The sequence below is a fragment of the Mus caroli genome, unplaced genomic scaffold, assembly GCF_978045245.1.
Source record: "Mus caroli unplaced genomic scaffold, Mus_caroli_1 scaffold_5, whole genome shotgun sequence".
NCBI lineage: Eukaryota > Metazoa > Chordata > Mammalia > Rodentia > Muridae > Mus > Mus caroli.
This window is the reverse complement of record NW_028227260.1, coordinates 97951768-97967742: the sequence shown is the minus strand read 5'-3', so window position 1 is coordinate 97967742 and position 15975 is coordinate 97951768.

Here is a 15975-nt window from a genome sequence, read left to right as displayed (position 1 = left end):
CCCACCGAAAAAGTCACAGTGGAGAAAGCACTGAACATTTTCCTATTGTTGGAAACACAAGTTTGACTTGGGGGACCTCCCATGTATCCCAAACATATTTCACTCCCAGAAGCATTGCACATGGTTCCACACCACATCTACTTATGCTGTCTCCCTTAGCCAGGAGCTTTGATGGCTGCCCATCAACTGCAGAATCAGGCCTAACCTTGGCCACTATTGCTAGCCTAGGACATGGGGCTTCATCTAGATAGGCTCCTCACTAGGTTTCATGCCTATTGCTGCTTCCTTTCCTCACCATAGCAATGATCAGTGAAGAAGCTTATCCTCCAGGACCAGGCCCTTGCCACTCGGGTTTTCCATTGAGCCTCCAAAGTTGAAGCTAAGAGCCTCATCTACAGCACTCAGAAGGCTGCATGCCACTTAGTAAGAGTGTTTCCTGCTCTCTACTCTGGAAGTGCTTCAGGAATGACTACCAAGACTAGCTTCTTCACCTACCAATAGTACAGTTCATCCTAAGATAGGGGCCATGTTTCGTAAATTGTTCTGGGTCACAAGGATTCAGCAGCTGTGCTCAGAATGGAAAACTCAATAGGGAGGGTTAGAAACATAGTAAAGTGCTTTCCCCACACACTTGAGGATGTGAGCTTCTAACCACAATGCTGAGAGGCAGAGGGAGGTAAAGTCTTGGGGTTCATTAATCATCCACCTAGCAAATTTGCTGAGCTCCAGGACATGAAGCACCCTACGCCATGAGCGGGAGCCCACCCTGACACTGTTAATGCTATTCTGCTATACATGCAGACAGGAGTTTAGCATAACTCAGCAACTGATGGAAACAGATCCACAGACGAACATTAGGTGGACCTTGGGGAATCCTGTGGAAGAGGGAGAGAATGGATTATAGGGGCCAGAGGTCAAGCAAGGATGCCACAAGAAAACACTCAGAATCAACTGAGCTAGGTCTGTAGGGGCTCACAGAGACTAAACCATCAACTAAGGAGCATGATTAGGGTTGACTTAGGTCCTCTACACATATGTAACAGTTGTGCAGCTTGGTCTTCATGTGGGACTCCTAACAGCAGGAGCAAGGGCTGTCTCTGACTCTTTAAATTCCTTTCTCCCTGCTGGGCTGCCTCATCTAGCCTCAGAAGGGAAACAAATGCCCCTATTCTTACTGCAATTTGATATGCCAAGACTGGTTGATATCCATGGGAGGCCTCCCCTTTTCTGAAAAGAAATGGAGGAGAGGTGGGTAGGGGGATAGGGCATGGGGGAAAGGACCAGGAGAAGAGGAGGTATGGGAAACTGCTGTCTGAATATAAAGTCAATCAATCAATAATTAATTTAAATTGAAAAAGATAAGGTATGGGGTGGGTAGATTTCTCAGTGGTTATAATCTTTTCTTGGCAAACCTGATCAGAGATTGGGTCCCCAGAACTTGTGTAAATGCCAGCTAGGTACAACAATCCAGGTAGAGATGGGGGTTTCCCTGTTATGTGACTGCATCTTTGTGTAGTTATGTCTGCTCAGAGACCATGGGCATATTGTGTTTGAGTCTCCATGGAATGACACATCAGTATATTCAGGCATGCTTCTAATGTTGGCCTTATTACAGGAGTGGTGAAGAGGAAGAGCACTCAAAGTGCTAATGTTTCCCTTCTCTCCAGATGATGTACTGTAAATTCCTGCAGAAGGCTGGATGCAACACACACACACACACACACACACACACACACGCACACGCGTGAGAGAAAGAGAGAGACACTATGAGAATGTCAGGTGTCATTTTACTGTGGGGATATGATCAGAGAAATACATTGTTTCATCATCACATAAGCATGGTACAATGAACTTACAAAGCCCCATAGCTAGGAAAGTATACCACATGAAAGACCTAAGGACTTGATTCTCTTCTCTCAGTTTCCTTCAGTAGCTTCCAAGTCAAACAGGGACATAGATCGCCCCACTCTCTGCCCCCAAGGTACCCAGCCCAGCCTAAACTGAAAGCCTTTATCTCGTTTAGGGCTCATCTTGGAAGCACACAGAATCACAATTGATGCCTGCAGAGATGCACTTGTTTATTTCAAAGGCCAATTTAATTTTGATGCCTTTGGCCTCAATAGTTTCCTGATTTCCAGGAATTGCTCTCAATTTAACTGGTGCCAGCTCCTAGCATTGTCCAGCAGCCCTTTGCCCGCCTGCTGTGCTGCAGCTTCAGTGTTCTTGATGATTTTGTCACTTGTTATGGTGGGCAGAGGGGAAAAGAGGGAGGGGTGTTTCTGCAGAGGAACTGCACAGACTCAAGTATGACAGACTTGGAAGAGATGTTTAGCAGTACAGACAAAGGGACTAAACAAGAGACTAAAGAATCTATAGGCAGACTTTTGACTTTACCACAGCTATCTGAATGGCTTGGAGCAAATAAACCTTTCTGGGATTCAATGGTTTTTGCAATTTTTTTTCAATGAGTATAGAAATGTCAGAAACTAAGCCAAAGAAGTGTTAGAATTCGATGAGACTCTAGGTGTCATAAGATTCCAAGTGTTAGGTGTTTGGCACAGGTATCAAATATTTGGAGTATAAAATTTGATTCTGCTCTAATCAAGACAGTGACTAGACTCTTGGTTACTTTGGAACTCCATTTCGGATTTTTTTTTTTTTTTTTTTTTTTTTGGTTTTTGGTTTGTTTGTTTTCCAAGACAGGGTTTCTCTATGTAGCCCTGGCTGTCCTGGAACTCACTTTGTAGACCAGGCTGGCCTCGAACTCAGAAATATGCCTGCCTTTGCCTCCCGAGTGCTGGGATTAAAGGTGTGTGCCACCACGCCCCCCTGGAACTCCATTTCATAAAGGGCCCTGGGAGACTAGATGTGGGAAGTCTAGGGTAGGGTTGCAAAGATTGGGAGTACTGGAAATTCTTAATCCAGTTTGCAAGTCTCCTGGAGAAGCTTATACTTACAGCTAGAGTAGAGATTCAGAAGTGACCAAGATGCTGATGCTGATGCTGCCAAGGAATAAAGATTTGACATGAAATACCAGTTGCTTGAGGAGGGAGAAGATTAAGATTACAGCTCTTTTTGGTTTCATGGAAGGCTGGCATCATGTTATAGATTGGCTGCCAAATTATCTTGGGTTTTCTTTAGCCTCCTTAAAAGCCATTCATTATCCACTTTGGTGTGTGACCTATTGAAATTATTAAGTAAATCCTTTGGTATTTACAAACAGACCCTTAGTTTCTACCAACACAAAGGCTAAGAATGTCATCAGGTAACATCTAAAGCCTAGGACAGAGCTTTTTCCCACTCTGTTGTAATACCTGATATATGCCTACCCTAATACCTGATGTACCAAAAACATAACTGAAAACTATCTTCTTTGATGACTTCAATTGTTCTGTTCCTAGAAAAACTTCATGAAATTATCACCATATTGGAATATGATATTTGGAGCAACCTAAATCTGTGCTGTTGGGCTATTGCCACCAGAATAGTTACTGATTCCCTTAGAGACAAGAGACAGATGTTTTGTTTTGTTTTGTTATGTTATGTTTTGTTTTGTTTTGTTTTGTTTTGTGTTGTGTTGTGTTGTGTTGTGTTGTGTTGTTTTGTTTTGACACATACTTGGAGAGATTGTGTGGCCTTGCTAATCATGGGATTTCAGTCTTCCACCATTGTGTTAATGCATATTTGTTGCTTTAAGCCATGTAGTTGTGGTAACTTGTTATGGCCCCCACAAGACACTCATACAGTATAGCATAATGGGTCCAAATTGTTGAGCCTAGGAACTATCTAAATGCTAGGACCCAAAGATCTCTGGTGAGCAACCAGAGCCTTGGTTCATGAAACCCTTTTGCCGTTCATTTGATGCTGAGCTTAGACTAGCAGGACTGATTATCTCCCAGTCAGGCCTGCTAAGTGCCTGTGAGAGGCTTTATATTGGAAGGTGAAATTGTAAATGTGAAGTCTGTGGATCAAAAGTAACTAGATTAAACAAAACAAGCCTGCCTGGCAACAGAGCTGACAGCAAGGGCACTTCAGGTAGAAGGTGATCAAATTCACCTGCCTAACTTGTTCCTTCCCTTTCTCCATGATTGAGATCAGATTTGGAGGTATTTGGTGAGTAAAGAAAGCTAGTTTCTCAGAGTTTTGACTAAGAACCTTCTGCCATCTCCATCAAGGATGGTCCAGTGTTTGCTGAGAGATGGCTAAACATGTCAAGGAAAGAAGCATTGCAGTCATTATAGCCATTTCCAGTCCCCAGTAGCATAATTCACTCCAACCGAGAAACAGCCCATCATCAAGCCTGAAATACTTTTCCTGGACTCCTTGACCAGGTTGGATTGAGGGCTGGGGTCTGTTCGCCAACCAATGGTACTGATATCTATGGACGTGTCCAACTTTGGCTTCTTGGAATTCCCCACTGTCTCCATAATCTGCCACTTCCCCCTTTTTCAGAGAGGGTATCAAGCCTTCTGTTAGGTATGGGGAGCAGGGTTGGACCATGCCTGCCTGTGGTGACACTGTGAGACAGAATGTTAAACGGGGTAGTCACCATATGGGAAGGAAGGCTGCTGAAGCAGGTGAAACAGAAGTGAATTTGTCTCCTTAGACCTGCATTTGGAACAATATTGCTCTCTCCTTCATCTATGTGCATAAATTTTAATCCCTGACCACTTCCCAGAAAGTTACTGGTGACAATGGGTCCAGTGAGACACAGATGCCATGATAGCAGCTTCTTGATGATAGCTGTCAGGGGGTTAAGCTCACACAGCTCACTTTGTGCTTTGTTTCCGCACTCATGCCTTACTGTGCCACACTCCCTGTCCAGTTCATGGTGGGAGCAGAGGGATGTCATTAAGAACCTGGCTTGGCTCCACAGGTGCCTCCGTTGCCCGAGATCATCTACTCACTCTGTGGTAGGAGGCTATTCACCCCATAGATGGAATCAGACCATGGTATTGTGTTCTCTATAAGCCACGGACATTTTAAGTGCCCTTCAATGTAAGGTGGTAGTCTAGAGAATATGCTATAAGTAGTGCATGGCAAAGAGAGAAACTATAGCTGCCTTTGAACAAGCTTAGTTCTGCAAAGGATATCTTTGGATATAGTGGTCCCTATCATCCTGATCACACTGATGATCTCTGTCTCTCCACAAGGTATAGCCCAGGTAGTCAGAGAGCAAACTATAGCAGAAACTCTGGTCTTCTAGAGTGCTCACTACCTCTTTTCAGAGACCTGTTAAAACTTTGAGGCTCAGAAGCAGTTGTACTCCAAAGTCTTCAGAAGCCCTGTATCATTGTGTAGCCATTCCAAGTCGACAGAAGGGGAAAGTCACCAGGGTTGTGAATGGCTGTGAATGGCACTGGAATAGGTGAGTACATTTGGCCTCAAATCCCATGCTAATTCTGGGCTAGTGGGACAGAAGCAGAAATGGCACAGTACACAGAGTGAGGCCACTATGGCACAGGTTCTGTGTTTCTGTGTCCACCACTGCTTCATCTAAAGTGAAGCTCAGAGTCTTAGCGCTTTTTTTTTTTAGATTTATTTATTATTATATCTAAGTACACTATAACTGTCTTCAGACACTCCAGAAGAGGGCATCAGATCTCATTACAGATGGTTGTGAGCCACCATGTGGTTGCTGGGATTTGAACTCAGGACCTTCGGAAGAGCAGTCAGTGCTCTTAACCACTGAGCCATCTCTCCAGCCCCTGAGTCTTAGCGTTTTTACTGCTGTGACAAAACACTATGACCAAGACAAACTTACAGAGGAAAGGTTTTATTTCAGATCACAGCTCCATATTACAGTTCATCATTCGGAGTTATGCAGAAAATCAAACACAGCAAGAACTTGGAGGCAGGATCTGAAGCAGACAGCATGGAGGGGTAATGCTTACTAGCTTTTTCTTATAGCTTGCTCAGTCTGCTGTTTTATATCATCCAGGATCACCTTCCTAGAAGGGGTACTATTCTCTGTGGGGGCAGGCCCATCCATATCAATCATAAATCAGTATCCAGAAAATTCCCCACATTACATTCTGCTACAGGTATTTTCTCCTTTGAGCTTCCCTCTTCCCAAATGACTCTAGCTGTATTGTGTTGGCATATAATTATCCAGGACACCCAGATAATGGTCAGGTCCTCAAGCAGTTTACCAGTTCCTTTGGCAATATCTAAATATGTTCCTTGAAGTGTCTTTACTAACCCAAGGATGGAAGGAAAAAGAAGTCAAAGCCATCTTTCTCAATTTGCAGGTTAGCTGCATGGGTTTCTTGGATAATTTAGGCCTTCAATGTGCTAGTTCTCAGGAAGCCTGATGAGTAGGCTGCCTTGTAAATGTATAGCTTTCTACCTTGTGTGGGATTACACTTTTCTGGTGCCTTTAAATATCTTTGTCATACACTACGACCCTAGCATTCAAAATGAGCTCCTAAAGAGCCTTTGTCTGATGAATTGAGACTTGTCACTGTCAGTAGTAAACTTGCATCCTTTCACTGCTATCAAAGTGAAGGCAGCAGGATGAGACTCTAGGAGCAGCCAGGGTATCAGGGAGTGGGCAGAGGAGTACACTGTGGGCATGTCATAGCAGAGAGGTAGTAAGACTCAGGAAAAAGGCAGTCATGAAGAACAGGTTCAGAGAAGATTTCCACTACTCCTTACACACCAATGAAACAGACGGGGCCAAATCTACAGCTTTCCATATCAACCTATAGAACGAGATTCCCTGTGGCACAAAGCATTTAGGAAGTACAGTTTCCATTGAGACATAGGACACAAGGAGGCAAGGGACTTCACTCCAGCTCATGGTGGATTTGGAACGTAGCCCTTCTCACCATTACTGGTGCTCCTGTAAATGACATATGAGTAGCAGCTGTGCAGGGAACATATTTGGGTGTACATGGGGTGGGGAAGAGCTGGAAGCAGACTAGGGATCTGGCACACATAGTTCCATAAGAAGGTTCATATTTTCTGTGTGTGATGGTTCTGCCACATTCACTCAACTTGCCTGTCCATTGTTATAGCAAAACACCTCCAAAGAATCAGAATGAAAAGAAAGGAACATACAGAACAAGAAAGATCAGAGAGATATGGGGTTTAAGGAATTATATTATCTAGTTTAGGGAATTACATGTCTGCAGAACATAGGGCCGGCTGCAAACTGAGCTGAGGGTTAATGATGCAGCTTTTCATCGAGAGGCTGGAATACCCAAAAGAATTTTCTGTTAACTCCCATGGACAGAAGTTTTACTTCTTTGGAGATCGTCAGTCTTACCTAAAGCCTTCATCTTTCTCTTTCTCTCTCTCTCTCTCTCTCTCTCTCTCTCTCTCTCTCTCTCTCTCTCTCTCTCTCTCTCTCTCACACACACACACACACATACACAGTCTGTCTGATTTTGGCTTTGGCTAAGATAAAAGGAGTTCTCTGCTGTGCACGTGGGCTGAGGAACAGCTAGTTACATAATGGAGGTATGGCCTATGGGGCTTGACAATGGAAAAGGGGAAAGGGAGGAAGCAGGTGCTTATACCTCAAATTGGGCCTTTTGGACGTTCTTGGTATTAACCAGGTAACCAGGTGTACATCTTACAATCCCAGGGTTTGAGAGGTGGAGGTAGGAGGATCGGGACTTTAAGATCACCATCAGCTACAGAATGAGTAGGTGGCCAGCCTGAACTACATGACACCCTGTTGCAACAAAAAGTTCCCAGTGAAGAGCCTAAATTGTACATTGACAAGCTATCAATTAATCAAGCAACTTTCTAGAAGCCAGCTATGCCCACAGATTGCTCCAATGGCTGATAGACTGCATAGTTAGCTTCAAGGATTTGTGGGGTACCATTTAGTGGGCCTGCAGGTATGGGGCTTGTTGGTTGGAGCCCTGCATGTAGTTCTTAATCAAAGACCACAAAAGGAACACAAAGTGCTACTGGGCAGTGGCCTGCCTGTAAGAGGAGGAGAGGCAGCCTGTACCAGAGTCTGGCAGCTCTGTAGCTCTAAAACCATAGATGCCCTTACCTTGACTCAGAGCCCAGCTACATAGACAATAAGTTATATGGGAGCAATAGCTACATTGATTCTGGGCCTAGGTGCCTAGGTTTTCACTGAACTGTACTTTCCTCTCTGGAGATACTTTCCTTTGCTATTTCTTTATTCTCTAGCCAGTCCCTAGAGCCCACAACCTTGGATTACAGCCCATAGCTGACCTTGTCTCCAGAGCAGGGAGCAGTGTCTAGCAGCTGCACAGCTTGCTTACGAGAGCATGCCAAGGCCATGCCAAGGTCATGCTGACTCAGCCTCCAGAGCCAAGGGATCTAGGTTTAGGCAATCCTTTTCTTCAGCCCCTCCTTGGAAGTGTTAGATCTTTTGTGTGTCCCTTGGCAGTAGCTCTAAGTGGCTTCCATAGAAGCTACTCATTCCCCTTGCACCCGCTCCTGAGAATGTACACTCCCACCATCCCTTCCTCAAAGCCTTTGTCCCCACACTGGCTCATCTACATGGGTTTTTGTGATCTACAATACACACTTAGGACCTGGCAGCATATCTGTGTCATGAAGCCAAATAGACTGGTAGGGTTTCTCTTCTACCATAACGAATGAGAAGAAAGTCAGGAAGTTAGACAGGGCCTTTATCCATACAGTCTTTTGCTTGCATATCATTAATAATTGTAGTCAGGAACTAATGGGGCTCTCAGTTCATGAAAGAATAGTCTAAGCCTTAGAAAGGGTGGTTAGCTTATCTTACATGGTTCAGTAGTAGAGATGAACTGGGAATCCAGAGGCCTGAATTCCTAACTATTCTGAGACATACCAACTCCCTTTAGACACAAAATCTAACTGCAGCAAGAAATAGACCACCTCCTTGCTCAAAACACAGAGCTAGCAGATAAGGAGCAGCCCTGCTAGAAGCCACACCCTGAACCTCAAGCTGTTCAGACCACCCTCATTTTGGATAGTTCTTTGAGTGTATTTTGTCAATGGAGGGTAACTCCAAGAGAGACAGAGTTAGGGGACAGGAATTCTCCATTCATAAGCCTTTTAGAGTGCGGCAGTTACCAGTTCTGCTTCTAGTAGCTCCTCCACAGGCCTGTAGTTCTACTGCAGAGATGACAAGAACCAGACAGATTTTTAGACATCTGACCCCATTTCTCTTGCCCATCTGAATATTCCTATCATCTTAATACCTCATGTACACTGTACAAGACCAGGAATGCCTTCCCCTTCTATTCTAGAGCCTCTCTTACTGTTCCACAGTGTCATTCCCACAGGCTTCCTTCCTGTACCTCTCACCCATGCCATTATCATATTTCCACTATCCTCAAAACTCTTCCAACTGTGTTGCTCCTATCACAGCAGTGCTGCTGCTGCTGCTGCTGCTGCTGCTGCTGCTGGATTTTATCAGTACCCCTGGAATGGGGGGATGTGCCACATTCTCCACCACACCTGGCCCACACCTTCAATCTGTACCTTTATCATGTCTTTATACCTTTATATTGTCACAAGGTAATTGTAGATTAGAAGTTTGAAAACCACTGCAAAAGGCAGAATATGTCTATCCTTAAAGGCTGGTACAGTTGGCAAATATACCCAAGTCAACATGCTCTTGCTTGGGACCAATCAAGTGTCCTGTAAAGCCATGATAGAAAGAGCCTCTATAGTTACAGATCCACAGTCTGGGGGAATGTACATGTAGCAGGACAGTAGGCATTGTGGTTAACATATAAAAATTAGCTAAAAGACAACAAACCCCATGCTACCAGTATATAAGCATATAAGGAACTGAGCATACACAGGAAAGCTCACAGTCTGAAACTGCAGGGAAAGGTGGATGTCAAGTCAATGACTCATAAGTGGTCTTAACATTCCGAACCTAGGGTTTTAAGCCCTAGATCTTTCCCAGTTCTCTGGATCACTTCCATTCACATGAGAATAAATTCATTTCTCTTTCTTAAGAAGGTTTCTCTAGTTCCTCCACTATGTATATGTCCTTGCTGTACTTCTTTAACACAAGATACAAGAACATGGAAATCTCAGTGGGTGCTCTTCAGACTCTGATTCACATCTATAACAAACAGTGCTCTTAAAGACGTTTCTGTAAAATCCCCAAGCTAGGTTGAGCATCAAATATAGCTTTTCTGAGCTCTGTGCCAGATACTAAATGACAACCTTACGCTGAGGACACAGGGTAAGCACCTCACCTTTACATTGTTTCCATAGGTGGTTTACTTCACAGGTTGAACATCCAGAGCTCCCAAATCACACACTGAGTCATCATAGACTAGGACCGGAAGTCTGGCCCCTGCCTCCCACTGTGGGGTTCTCACTCTCACGTCATCAGAGCATTCTTTGCCAAAATTGCAGAGGGTGAGGAGCTATACCCATGAGTCACTTTCTGACAACAGTCATCCTCCCTTGAAGGCATGAGTCATCACAGGCCACAGCTGGGGATGGATTGCTCTAAAGATATCAATAGGAGACACTGGGAATACCTCTGCTATCCTCTACCCTAAGAGTAGGTGGTTGTAACAGAAACAGACAGTTAGGAGCAGCCTGTGCTGCTAAGGCAGAGTCTCCATTATCTGAGTAGTGGACCTATGGATCTTAAGTCCAGTCTTTGATCTGTTGCTGTGAATGGAAGCATTCTCTTTGTCCAACATTCAGCTCAGAGCTGGACTCACTGAGAATATTTCAGACTCAGCCCTTGCTACAGGGAAAGTGCAAGATGAGATGCGAGAAACCCATCACTTGGGTATGGTGATATTACGGTAACATGGTAACATACTGAGGGGGACTTGGAAGACACCCAAGGTGTCAAGAATCAGGGAAGAGGAATTGTCACATCAGCAAGATATATGTTCAGAGATTCCAAGGGGGTAGGGAAAGGGCAAAGGGGAAAGGCCAAGTGACATATGTACACAGTGATAAGCAGAGGGTAGGTGGACACACAGAGGAACAGCAATGGGGCAGACCTTGGAGGCTCAACAACAATGCTTTGTTTTTGCTTCAGAAACATAGAAAAGGTTGTGAAACATGAACTATGGTCAATATCACTAGTCAATAGGGAAATATGAATTAAAATCTCAGTTAGATACCATTTCACACCCACTAGAATCAAAACAGAACAAATAACCTCCAGAAAATAATAAATAATAGCAAGAATGCAGAGAGCTCAGATCCATTGTACAAAGTAATCACTGTAGGGAAAAGTTAGGCTGTTCCTCAAAATGTAAAGCATAGAATTATCATATGACCCAGCAATTCCACTTCTGGGTACAGATCTAAAAGAAATGATGACAGGTGACTGCATGAGAAATCTCCATAGCAACATTAACCATAATGGCTTGCAGCTGGAAATAAAAATGTCCATTGACTGATGGATGAATAAATAAAATGTGCTATATCTGTATAGTAGAACATTATCCTCCTACAACAAAGAATGAAGTACTGATCCATGGATGCACCTTAGAAGGATACGCTAAGTGAAGGAAGCCAGACACAACAGGTCACGTACTGTCTGATTCCATTTGTATGAAAGGTCCACAAGAGGCAAATCCATAGAGACAGACAGTAGATTAGTGCTTACCAGGAGCTGGAGGAGGGGGCAGAGAGAAGTGGCTGCTTAATGGGGAAGCCTTTCTGAGATGAGACAAGGTTCAGAAGTATGATAATTGCTACTATTTCATATCATTTCTAGCATAATTGTTGCCACAGAATCATATAATTATAAATGTGAAATGTTTGGCTAGATATGTGCCTCAGCAGTAGAGCACTTGCCTTGAATCTGCCAGCCCTGAGTTCTATCCTCAGCAAAGAAAGAAAGATGGAAGAAGGAGTGAGAAAAGAAGAAAGGAGGCAGGTAAAGAAACTGTGTATTAAATAGCAGTTTTTCTTATCATAGTATCTAAAGGAGGAAGCCCAGATGAGGATCTGAAGCAGTACACAGAGGCTGAATAAAGTAATGAGCATATTTGCAGAGTCTGTGCTTCTCTTTGCATCCTCACACTCTGAGCAGTCTCATGCTGCTTTCTTGACTATGCAGCATGCCAGAACATGGCTTAGTCCCTGCCTGCTGTTGGGCTTCAGTGACACAGAGTGTGGGAATCCCCAGCATGTAGCTACAATCAGTGTCATCTCTGTTTCTAGCAAGGACAGTGTGCTGTAGTGCTCTTTACAGCCCTGTGACCTAGCCTAGGTCACTTCCTCTGTGGCCATGAACAGAACCCTTTATCCTTGGGGCCATCACTTCCTTGTGCATTAATGTGGCTGGTAGCATTCTTGCTCTCCTTCTTCACACAGTTCATCTGATGGAGCCTTTCGCTACCCTGGAGCCATGACACAGTTGTTTTCTTTCAGAGTTCTGCCATGCCTTGTTCCATTTGAGACAGTAGAGAGCTCTTATTCCTCAGATTTCCAGAAAAATCACCACATGCACTTTGTTCAATGATATAACAGCAAATATAATATTTGCTCTTCTAGATACTGTCCTGGGTTGGAAAACCATAAAAGAAAAGCAGAGGCAAGTTCAGTCCCATTTCCTGGTAAGTGATAATGAAGATTGTAGCTAGCTTTTACATGGAGTTCTTGGGTGCTGTTCTTAGCTTACTAGAATATACTTCCAGATCTGTGAATCATGAGAACTCAGGGAATCCCTGAGGCTCTCTTCCTAGACCCTTTCTCTCTTCCCCATCCTGTTGACTCCCTGCCTCTTCTTTCATGCTTCCTACTGCATGAACTCTCTGAGCTCTACCAGCCTAGAGACGAAAAACCTTGTTATCTAAGATAACTTCAATATACAACAGGGCTAACATGTGGCTTATAGGTAGTGCTCATTAAAGGTTAATGCTAATTATAATAATCCTAAATAGCAAAGAGTAGTACATTGTTTTTTCCCACACAACCATTCATCTAAATCATAGCAGACTATGGGGGTTTTGTCCACACCATTCAGTAGATTTTTTAAAATTTTTTATTAGATATTTTCTTTATTTACATTTCAAATGCTATTCTGAAAGTCCCCTATACCCTCCCCCTGCCCTGCTCCCCTACCCACCCACTCCCACTTCTTGGCCCTTGCGTTCCCCTGTACTGGAGCATATAAAGTTTGCTAGACCAAGGGACCTCTCTTTCCTGTGATGGCTGACTAGGCCATCTTCTGCTACATATGTAGCCAGAGACATGAGCTCTGGGAGTACTGGTTAGTTCATATTGTTGTTCTACCTATAGGGTTGCAGACCCCTTCAGCTCCTTGGGTACTTCTCTAGCTTCTACATTGGGGGCCCTGTGATCCATCCAATAGATGCCTGTGAACCCCCACTTCTGTTTTAATATTAAGCCAAAGTGCACCAGCTTCACACTACTATTTATGCTGCCTCAGCTATTCAAAGTCAAAATACCCCTGGACTCCCTAGCCCAGATACCCTTCAAGCCCCTGTCAAGACTGTCATAGGTCTCAGGAGCTATAGGCAAGAACACACATTACTGAAGATTATTTCCTTTAATTTTTTCTACTTATTTTTATTCGTGTGTGTGTGTGTGTGTGTGTGTGTGTGTGTGTGTGTGTGAGTGTGTGTGTGTGTCTGCCTGCTTGTTGTATGCAGAGTGTGTTCATTGCCCCCAGAGGCCAGAAGAGGGCATTAGATCCCATGGAACTGGAATTACAGATAGTTGTGGGAGCCCATCTCTAACACCTTGTGGGTGCTTGAAACTGAACCCAGGTTCTCTGCAAGAACAGCAAGTATTCTTATACACTAAGCTATCTCTCCAGCCCCTAATCTTCCTTTCTTAAAGTCAACTAATTGCAGGCACTATGTACAGCAACAAATGCCTTCAAAACAATACCTAGACAGGCACACTGGAGTCTAGTCCTTGTTCTATACTGCCCATACCACTTTGGCCAATGCCATGCCCTCATTGGCTCCTTTAGCCATCTTAATCCCCAAAATGCCATAGGAAAAACCTTGAATCCCAGAGCCTAGGGCTATGTCTCAGTGCTGCTGTGTCATAAAGGATACTTGGCCTCCCTTATGGTTCCCTAGTGTCTGTCCTGACAATGTAGATTTCAAAGCAGTGACCCAAGTACTAGTCTCAGAGGTGTACTGACTTCTGGACACTCCAGGCCCTGGCACTGTAGTACATGAACTCTGCTTTGGAGCCTTGGATTCTGTCCCCTCCCAAGAAAAAAAAATGAATGTCTTCAGCCTTCCCCAGTGGGGAAAACAGCTTCTCCAGGGACCTATGCTCAGAAAAAGATACTTTAAGGAGGCCACTGGCAGATGCCCCTAAAAATCCCATGATACCCCAGTTCTTACAGGCCAGCTAGATTTCCTTGGAACATCTAGAATTGTTCAAACCACAACTCATGACCTATGTTTTATTCTTCCAAAAATCAAGGTAGTAACTTGAATATATTTGGAAACTTCAGATGATAAAAAGAATACTACAGACAATATCAAATAGACTGGTGAGATGACTGATGACCTAAATTTAATCCCTGGGATCCACAAGGAGAGAACTGACTCCTACAAGTTGTCATCTGACCTCCACACACATACTGTGACATTTGGATGCCCACATACATGCACACAAAACAAACCAACAAACAAACAAACAAACACATAAGTGAATAAACATATTATAATTAAAAGATAAATAAAAGAGATAAGTAATAGAGCTATTACTTTCCTTTTTCAAGAAACTATCTGAGTATAATTTTTATAGTAATGATAAGCAATACATGAAAGTAACATTATCATTCATATTAAGTTGTATGTACCTTTAAATATATTTTTGATGCAAAGTATATTTTGTACTATAAATATGCCTGAGACTTACCAATATTTCCAAGTCACCATTTAAATGGGGAGCTTAAAGCCTAAACTGAGAGTGAAGTTTGTCTAAGGTCTTGTTGTGAGGAAAGGAAGGGCTACATTTCATCAAGAGGTCTGACATGAGGCTATATGCTGCACGTTGGCTGCTGGGTTTTGATAGCTTCACCCAGGGTAGCAAGTGCTGACACTGCTGTGGAAGCTCAAGGTCTTCTAAAAATCCCAAGCAAATTTCCAATGAGCCAATGGAAAAACATTTTTTTTTACTACAGAGTTGATATGTGTGGTTGTTGCTTTAGTTTTGTTTTGAGACAGTATCTTAGTCTATTGTACAGGCTGCCATGGAACTCACTATGTAACCCAGGCTGGTCTCAAACTTGTGGCAATCCTGCTGCCTCAGACTCCCAAGTGCTGGTATTATATGTTTTGAACCACCATGCTGGATGAAGTGACTGAATTAGTCAATATTCATCCCTTAGACCTGATAGTCCGGTTGCTATATAGTAAGAGGGTTATCATAGGGATGGTGTCTATTGTCCTGTATGAACCTGGTGGGGCTTCATGTCAGATGCTGAGCAGGAAAAATAGAACAGGAACAAGAACAGGATTGATTGAAGCCTGTCTTTTTCCCCTCCAACCTCAGAATTCCCCACTCTTTGGCAAGAGCTGCATATATACATTCGAGGAGGCTGGAGGAGGAGAAATGAAGAAGTTGTGTGGCTGTGCAGCTACCAGCTGCTCCATCAACAAGAGTAACCAGGAGATTAGGGTACTGAACATCAACTACTCCAATATTGGTATCTCCTTCACATTTGTCTTCAGATATCACCCAATTCTTATATAGCTCCTGGCAATGTAGTGCTATACAGCAGGAAAGGGAACTCCAGAGATCATAGCTCTGATCTCCTTGATCTGCATGGAAGGAAGTCATCACCACCATATCTAGCCCTTAGAATGAAAAGAATGCCTACGGAAAGATGGGGATACTAGAGAGCTTGTAAGTGCCAATATCTTGAGGCTTGCCCAATGGGGTATTTGTGCCCCAGTACTATAACACTGCCTCTTCACAGATTTTAAATCACCTGTAATCCATAAGTCCAGCTGTTCATCAGTCTATGTATATAGGGACTCAAGAACTAAGACTATCAGAGGCTCAGTT